This window comes from Octopus bimaculoides, chromosome 10, assembly GCF_046866305.1.
Source record: "Octopus bimaculoides isolate indiv1 chromosome 10, ASM4686630v1, whole genome shotgun sequence".
Lineage (NCBI taxonomy): Eukaryota > Metazoa > Mollusca > Cephalopoda > Octopoda > Octopodidae > Octopus > Octopus bimaculoides.
The window spans coordinates 25,993,788-26,003,933 of record NC_142937.1 but is presented as its reverse complement, the minus strand read 5'-3'; positions in this window follow the sequence as shown (position 1 = coordinate 26,003,933).

Below are 10,146 nucleotides of genomic sequence, written 5' to 3'. Positions count from 1 at the left end.
AAATACAGAAGGAAGATAGGAAGGAAAGGGGGGAAAGGTAAACATACAAGAGAAGATGAAGAGACAGAAAACAAGAGGCAGTATGAATGGAACATATATATATATATGTATATATATATATATATATATATATATATATATATATATATATGGACGAGACCTTTGGAAATGGACTACGGACCGAGACCTTTGGAAATGGGCTGTGCGTGAGAAGACCCGGCAAGCCAAGTAAGATCGTTGCCAGTGCCCCTGGACTGGTTCTTGTGCGGGTGGCACATGAGATGCACCATTTTGAGCGTGGCCGTTGCCAGTACCGCCTGACTGGCTCCTGTAGGATTTTCGAGCGAGATCGTTGCCAGTGCCCCTGGACTGGCTTGTGCGGGTGGCACATAAAAGACACCATTTCGAGCGTGGCCGTTTTCGTGCGGGTGACACGTAAAAGCACCCACTACACTCTCTGAGTGGTTGGCGTTAGGAAGGGCATCCAGCTGTAGAAACTCTGCCAAATCAGACTGGAGCCTGGTGTTGCCATCCGGTTTCACCAGTCCTCAGTCAAATCGTCCAACCCATGCTAGCATGGAAAGCGGACGTTAAACGATGATGATGATGATGATGATGATATATATGCATAATATATATATATATACATAATATATATATATAATATACATAACACACACACACACACACATATATATATATATACACACACATATATATATGTATGTATGTATGTATGTATGTATTATATGCATGTATCACACACACCCATATATATACATACATACATGTGTGTGTGTGTTTGTGTGTATATACACAGACATATATAATGACATAAATGTGAGCAGGAATACTGACAGGTTGAGAGAGAGAGAGAGGGAGAGAGAGAGAGGGGGAGAGAGAGAGAGAGAGAGAAGGCAGACAGACAGGAGGAGGAGGAGGCGGCAGCTTCCGATTTAGGTACAAGGTCAGAAATTGTTATAGTGAATTTCTTTGCTTACACTGACCCTTCAGTACTTAATTGGTATCAGTGGTTTTGGTTTATTGGGTCCTCGCATCCAAAGATGCTTAAGACAATTCAAAGACAGAATACAACCACACAAAAAGTGGGGCTTATATCACTTAAAAAAAGTATTCAACAAAACAAAGGGTAAGATAATAAAGATATCAACAAGAATAATTCCCCAAAAGAATATTTGTGAGAAATCCAGCACAACAGTCCAGATTACTATGTCCCATCTAAGACCTCAAGAGTATCCTCTCCTACTTTCTTTTACGCTTAGAAAAGTAAACTCAGAGTAGACCCATTCAGCTTCACCAACATTGGTGTTGGGGGAGATCCAGTATATCTGGAGCCAAGATCTGGGTCAGGGTTTACAATATCCAAGAAGATTTCAAGAACAAAATATAACTAAAATAAAAAAATGTGGTATATGCATGGTTGCATGGGTAAGAGGATTTCTTCCTAACTATGTGGCCATGGGTTCAGTCTCACTGCATGGCACCTTGGGCAAGTACCTTCTGCTAGAGACCCAGGCTGACCAAACCTTGTAAGAATATTTGGTAGAGGAAAACTGAAAGAAAACTGTCATGTTTGTGCTTGCCCCATCCCCACCATGTGACAACTGATGTTGGCTTGTTTACATCTTCATAACTTGGTGGTTCAGCAAATGAGAGCAACAGAATAAGTACCAGGCTTAAAAAATAAGTACTGGGGTTGATTTGTTTGACTAAACCTTTCAAGGTGATGTCCCAGCATGGCCGTAGTCCAATGACTGAAACAAGTAAAAGGTAAACAAACAGGTAATTATGATGCTCAGCTGAAAAAATCATAGGCTGACCAAAAAATAGTCATGGAATGTGACTGAATGAGGTTCATCTTTCAACATAGTCTCCCTTGTAGTCCACACACTTCTTCCATTAATGTTGCAGTGCTTGGATCCCATTGGTGAAGAAGCTTTCATCTTGTTGGTCAAAAAAAGTCATTAACAGCAGATATGACGTCATCATCATCACACCACTGGTTCCCAGCCAAGTGTTTTTGACAACACGGGTATGCTAGCAATAATAATAATAAAATCAAACAAACTGAACGAACACACCACACATTCATGAAGTCTGATGGTAGGTGGAGTAGCAACATAATCACTGACGTTCTTTCTCCTCTCCCTACCCATGGAGCCGTTTTTTAGAATCTTTTACCAAAATAGTTTCCTGTTGCGAAGGTCAGATGCTAGAATTAACCTTTTTGTTGTTATTGCCCTTGTTATGCTTTTTATTATTATTATTATTTGTGAACTTCGTCAGGATTTCCCCCAACATCATCCAGCTCCAGATCCACCCTCTCTTCCTCCACCGCCACTCTTTATTCTTCCTTTTACTTTTATTTCCCCGACTTCCTCCTATTTTTTTTATTCTGGCGAGTTTCTTTGTTTATTTGTGTGTGTGTGCGTGCGCGCGTGTCATGTAGAACGTATTTCGCAATGGAACAAATCAACTTAACAATAGATATACGAAAAAAAAAGAAAACAAATCGGGCAACCACCTCCACCACTGGTATCGTTAACTTAAATCTTGTTCTTACTCCTCCTCCTACTACTACTACTACTGTCATTACCCACCCCTCATCATTTCTAAGTAATACAACAACAACAGAAACGATAATGTCCTACTACAAATGCTACTTTAATACAGCTGTTCCTGCTTCTAATACTATTGTTAACCGACAATCGACTTCGTCTTTCTGTCCCCTCCCCATCCCGGCCCATTATCGCCGCCATTTCTCTCTATTGAATCAGTTGACACCAATAGCTGAACAATTACCTTCGCAAACTTCCGGTTGTTTCAATATAATTCAGTCTAGAGGACCGGAAACAGTTTAGCTACGAACAAATTATGTGAACTACGATGAACTTAACTGTGCAAGGACTTCTCTGTAAAAGATTCCAGTCACATCGATTGCTTATGTTTAATATTGATAATAGCAGTTTACCAATCAGTCGCTTATTGCCTGAGTAAATTTGGGGAAGAAGTACACCCACACGCGTTTCACTAAGCAAAAAAAAGACCTCGGATTTTTTTGTGTGCAATCAGGTACCTTGACCTCCTTTGTGCCGCAAACCCCTTATTTTTGTCCGCAACCCGGAATCACTGGAGTTTTTTTTTTTTCGTTGAATGAATTACGGTGACCTAATGTGCCACAAAACATATTTTTTTAGAGAAAACGTCGTGGTGGTGGTGGGGCTTTCCAAAATTTGTGTACTTCCCAAAATTTCACCATTGCCTGTACCAATCAAATACTGGAGCCGATAGTATTGACTAACCTCTTCAAATTAAAATAGCAGGTCTTGTGCCTAAATCACCTCGTACACGTAAAATGGTTGGCATTAGGAAGAGCATCCAGTTGTAGAAATCATGTCAAAGCGGACAATGCAGTCTTTGAACCCATCGGATCCAGTCAAACCGTCCAACCCATGCCAGCATGGAACAGATGATGATGATGATTTAAATCTTATCTTGTATATGTGCGTGTGTATGAAACACACACATATATATAATTATAGAATATGAAAGGTATTGGTGTCAGGAAGACCTAAAAGGTATCGGGTAAACGCTAAGTTAATGCTATGGCTAGAGCATAGTTAAGCTCCAGGGTCGATAATGATACGAGTGAGGAATCCAACGTGGGTCATGTATAATTATATAAAGGGACCAGGGCGAAACAACCGGTATCCTACATGCTTTAACACGAAATAACTTTAAAAAGATAAAATTTTCTCAATAACAGTGAGAGTAAAAGATGTTTTATATGACACATTCTACCAGTGTCCCAAGTTTGAAAGTGTTTCGTTAGAAAACAAGTGGCGCCCGCCAATCAGAAAGATCCCATGCTTGAAATAAATGCGAAGGCACTAAGGAACTACCGAATAATTCCAAAGACACAAGTTGTAGTCGAGCAAGTGAAAAAATTCTAAAAAAGAGTTCACGTTAATTGTGAATTGGATCCAAGCTACAAAATTGGATTAAAGCTACAAAAAAGGCTTTTTTCCATCGTCAACACAATACACGGGAATATTTGTTGTTGGCACTCCGTCGCTTACGACGTCGAGGGTTCCAGTTGATCCGATCAACGGAACAGCCTGCTCGTGAAATTAACGTGCAAGTGGCTGAGCACTCCACAGACACGTGTACCCTTAACGTAGTTCTCGGGGACATTCAGCGTGACAAGGCTGACCCTTTGAATTACAAGCTCAACAGAAACTAAGAGAAAGTTGTGGTGGAAGAGTAAAGCAAGGTTCGCCACCATCCCCTGCCGGAGCCTCGTCGAAGTTAGGTGTTTTCGCTCAATAAACTCACAACGCCCGGTCTGGGAATCGAAACCGCGACCCTATGACAGCGAGTCCACTGCCCTAACCACTGAGCCATTGCGCATCTCACGGGAATGTATATATATATATATATATATATATATATATATATATATATATATATATATATATATATATATATATATATATATATATATATATATATATATATATATATATATATATATATATATATATATATATATATATATATATATATATATATATATATATATATATATATATATATATATATATATATATATATATATATATATATATATATATATATATATATATATATATATATATATATATATATATATATATATATATATATATATATATATATATATATATATATATATATATATATATATATATATATATATATATATATATATATATATATATATATATATATATATATATATATATATATATATATATATATATATATATATATATATATATATATATATATATATATATATATATATATATATATATATATATATATATATATACATATATATATATACATATATATATATATATATATATATATATATATATCTGAACAAAGCGGATTCGCACCTCTACGTACAAATATTTGCACGTATAGACCAAAAATAAGTCAGGTTTAGATTTTTCCACCACAACCACGAGTATATTATCAAAATAGCTCCGCAGGAAATGCGATTTGGATCAGGACTGTGTGTGTGTGTGTGTATATATATTTATATATATATATATATATATATATATATATATATATATATATATATATATATATATATATATATATATATATATATATATATATATATATATATATATATATATATATATATATATGTGTGTGTGTGTGTGTGTGTGTGTGTGTGTGTTGAGGGAGAGCGTGTGTGCATATATGTCTGTTTGTTGGGAAGCTCCCGACATTGTATGCTATTGCATTAAAAAAAATATATACACAAAATTACACATTAAATGTAGAACGTCTGCTAGTTGAATCAAGTTGCCATTTATGTGATAACGTTTACGTGTTTATGTGTGTTCTCGGGAGAAGGATTCAAAGATTCCTGTATCTATAACTGGAGAAATAAATATTTTATTTCATTAGAAGGGGAGAGGATTATTTTCCCTGTCTCTTACCATACATAAAGCGAATAATGGATGTAAACCTCTTGCGTAGTTATAGTATTTTGAGTGGGTATAATATTCCTACAAAGTTCGTTTGATCACGCTATTTTTTTCACATTATGTAATCTTGCTAACAGGGTGTGGTGATCTTGTCGACGTTTATAAAGCTGTAGAATATTTTATTAGTTACTAAGATAATTTGTCTTTAAAGACAACTGACTTCGATAAGCCATTAGAAAAAAAAAATCTTTCGGAGTAGTTTTAGATAGAACTGAGCTGTTTTACCGTCTTTTGCTCTTTTATTCTTTTACTCGTTCCAGTTATTGGACTGCGACTATGTTGGGGCACAGAGTTGAAGGGCTTAGTTAGACAAATCGACCCCGGCACTTACTCTTTTGAAGTCTGCTACTTGTTTTAATGACCTTTTTTTTTTTTTTGCCAAACCGCTAAGTTACGGGGACGCAAAGAAACCAACAACGGTTGTCAAGCAGGAGAGAAGAAACAAACACAAAGACGCGCATGCGTATGCACACACATATACACATGCACACATATAAAGGGTCGATTTCTTTGATTAAAACCCTTCAAGGCGGTACTCCAGCTTGGTCGCAGTTAAATGACTGAAACATGTAAATGAAAAACACGTTATACATCTTACACACACACATATTCACACGACGGTTTTCCATTCAGGGATCTTTACCGTCGCTTTTCGAATTTGGTATATTGATGTAATTTTTCACACTTAATCGGATTTTCTGTTTCGTTTATTCCAGATGATAGTTTAGAAAATTGTTGGCAGAAACGTTAGCGCGCCGGGCGAAATGTTTAGCGGCATTTCATCCGTCTTCACGTTCTCAGTTCAAATACCACCCAGGTTCACTTTAGGGTTTATCCTTTTCGGGGTTCGATAAATCATGTACCAGTTGAGTACTAGGGTCGATGTAATCGACTTACTCCGTCCTCCGAAATTGCTACCCTTGTGCCAAAATTTGAAACCAATTTATGACAAAAATTTAATTTCATTTTCATAATTAGCATACAAAACTAAATCGGTACACCAAATTTGAAATCAATTGGAAACAAAACTAAAAGAAATAGAAAATTGTGATAACTACAGAAAAGATCCCTATACTGTTTCTGTCTACCAAATTCACTCAAAAGACAGTTCGCGGATATAGTAAAACATTTGTCCAAGATGTAACACAAGTGGAACTGAACTCAAAACCATTTGGTTGAAAAGCGAACTTCGTAATTACACAACCATGCTTGTGCATTCATTCGGTTTTATTTGCTTTATTTCTGGCAAGAGAGAAGGAATCTGTCCAGTGGTTCTGTCAAAGAAATGAAAGATTATAATATAATATTATTCTTCCAATGACAGATACTGGAAAATCCTCCCTTGAGTATACACACAAACACAAACATTCTCTTATAAAATATTAACGTATGTCAATATAAAAAAGTTAGATTTGTTGGAGAAAAAAATACAAAAGATAAAAAAAAAACAGAGAAAAGATACGCGTTTATAACATGAATAAAAAGATAACGTTAAGAAAATGGGAGTAATTTATGTGGAAGTCATACTACTTTAACGGTAATAGGAGTGCACGTTAGCTAAGTTTATCAGTTGTAGTTATATTATTTGGGTTTTTCTCCTGATAAATGGAAGAAGAAAAAGAACAAGAACAAGAAGAAGTAGAAGGAGGAGGAGGAGGAAGATTGGTAAATAGATGGGTGGCTGGATAGATAGTGTGTGCGTATAATATATGCATATAGGCGCAGGTATGGCCGTGTGGTAAGAAGCTTGCTTCCTAACCACATTGTTCCGGGTTCAGTCCCACTGCGTGGTACCTTGGGAAAGTGTCGATCAAAGCCCTGTCAGTGGATTTGGTAGACGGAAACTGAAAGAAGCCCGTCGTGTGTGTGTGTATATATATATATATATATATATATATATATATGTGTGTGTGTGTATGTATGTATTCTTGCCCGCATGAAAAGAAGTACATCCTATCATACCTGCGTGCCCATAGTGACTATAATCATCAGCCCCTAACGTGATGAGAAATTTTTCAACAATTTATGTTAGTGATTCTTGGTCCTGTACTGCATATACTTTATACAGTACGGTATTGTTTTTATATGTACGTACAGTACACTATACCTATATATAAAAAAACGTACCCTATGAATATTCGTTTAAAGACAAATTTGCTTAATGACGGGGCTGTTGGAACGTAACTCGGTCGTTAAATGAGGACAGTCTGTATATATATATCTATATGAAGTAGAATGTTCTCTATGTGGCTTGTGTGTTTTCTCGTCTACGTTTTGTTTGCAATGTCCTGTACCCAGATATGCATCTATACATACAGGTGGATGTCGGTATGCACATACCTGTACGTATATATGCATATACTCATTTACTATTTGTTTTTACATGACTGAACGCAGCGTCTCCAAGTTGTAAGAAGCTTTCGTAACTTCATATTTTCCGACGCTACTCTATCTCTTTCTCTTCCTCTATCATTTTCCCCCCTCTCGTTCTTCCTCTGTTACTACTAAGTATCTCTTTTTTCCCCCCTCGTACTTCCTCTCTTTCTCTTTTCCTCTCGTTGCTCACCTATTCTTCTACTTCCTCCCTTTGTTTCTCCCTCTACCACTCTCTCTCTCTCTCTTCCCCTTACACCGGCATGGTCACATGCTTCCGGTCAATAATCCTTTTCGTCCTTGGCTATCGCCGAACAAACACGCGAACTACTTCGTCCCTACTTTCAAGTTCGTGCCTCACAGCGTTCATACACACATAATTTTTCTCGTCTGGCCGTAAAGCCTTTTCTGTTTGTTTTCCTGTCTTGTTTTTTGTCCGCCACTACATTCCTCCATGGCAAGATTTAATTTGTGTATACAAATTTAATTTGCGGTCCATGGGAAGAACCGTTTTAACGATGCGTCCTGCCCAGCTCTTCGAAACGCCGGTGTTAAAACGGGGGTAGCTGATGAAGTAGAATGTTCTCTATGTGGCTTGTGTGTTTTCTCGTCTACGTTTTGTTTGCAATGTCCTGTACCCAGATATGCACCTATACATACAGGTGGACGTCGGTATGCACATACCTGTACGTATATATGCATATACTCATTTACTATCTATCTATCTATCTATCTATCTATCTATATATATATATATATATATATATATATATATATATATATATATATATATATATATATATATATATATATATATATGGGCGTGTGTATGTTGATTATGCGTGCACTGCTCATTAATTTATTTTCTTCCTCAGATTCAGATAAAACTGAATACCAGTAATATGCTGTTTTCGATTCAATTCATTCTATCCATTGGTCTCGAAAATTGGCATCGCGTTTAATCAAACGGGATCCATTACATGAGCGCAACATCAACAACGCGCAAACAGGCATAAGCACAAATTCGTAAATGATGTATGAAGAGTCGCGTGTAATAGAGATGTACACACACACACACACACACATATGCATGAGTACATAATTGTATATACAAATGCGTGCATTCAAGCGTTAACACCTAATGAAATCACGGGTAAAGATTTATACAAACGTAAATATTTACACATGCGTAAATATGAAAATGTAACGTAAATGCCTTCATGAATACATACGTATATACACACTCATAAAAACACTCAAACAGATGTACGCACGATTCCCCACACGCACGCATATACATACCAGACTGTGTACCGTCTCGTTCTCCGTTCATACATACACAGCTTTAAAATAACACAAAGCGCGCACACACACACACAACTAATCTTAGGTCAAAGGTTCACAAACGTACACACCGCATCATGCGCACACTTACACTTCAAAGAACAGTTTGCGTACATGCATCACTCCCCCCCCCCCCCGGTCACTGATTACACGATTCACACGCATAGCATACGCTACTACACTTCACATGCACACACTTTCGTCTGCTTCTCTTGTCGTTGAAACATACAGGCAACTGTACATACACAACTCGTTATGTTGCCCATCCCGCCCCCCACACCCTTTAAAACTTCTCAGAGTCACATATACACAACCACACCACTTACAAATATATACACCTCGCTCTTTCGGTTGCGTCTCCGATCTATTCAGTTCCTTTGAGTGACCTCTCCAAAATGGAAAAAACCATTTTCATATTTCTCCCACCTCTCTGCTTGCATATTTAACAATTTAACAAAAACATATGTTCGAATTCCACGCTCTTGAGACTATTACATTCTCTAAAACGTGGGCATTTCCTGGTCACAGAGGCCTGGGGCGGGGCGGTCCGCCCCTTGCTATGCTACCGATATAATATATTCATGTATCTATATGTATAGATATGCGTGTCATATATAGAAATACATGTTTATATATATATATATATATATATATATATATACAGGGTGAAAAGTAAGTAGGCATTAAAAATTGATAATAAAATTCATATTCCTTTTACAAATTTATTGAAACAAATAATAAATATTCTTTATTACATGGGAAAATGAAAGTAAATCTTCATATTTCAACCTAAGCACCGGTGGCGTCAACCAGTTTCCTCAAACGGCCAGAGATGGAGTGAACAACCTTCTGAAGGATG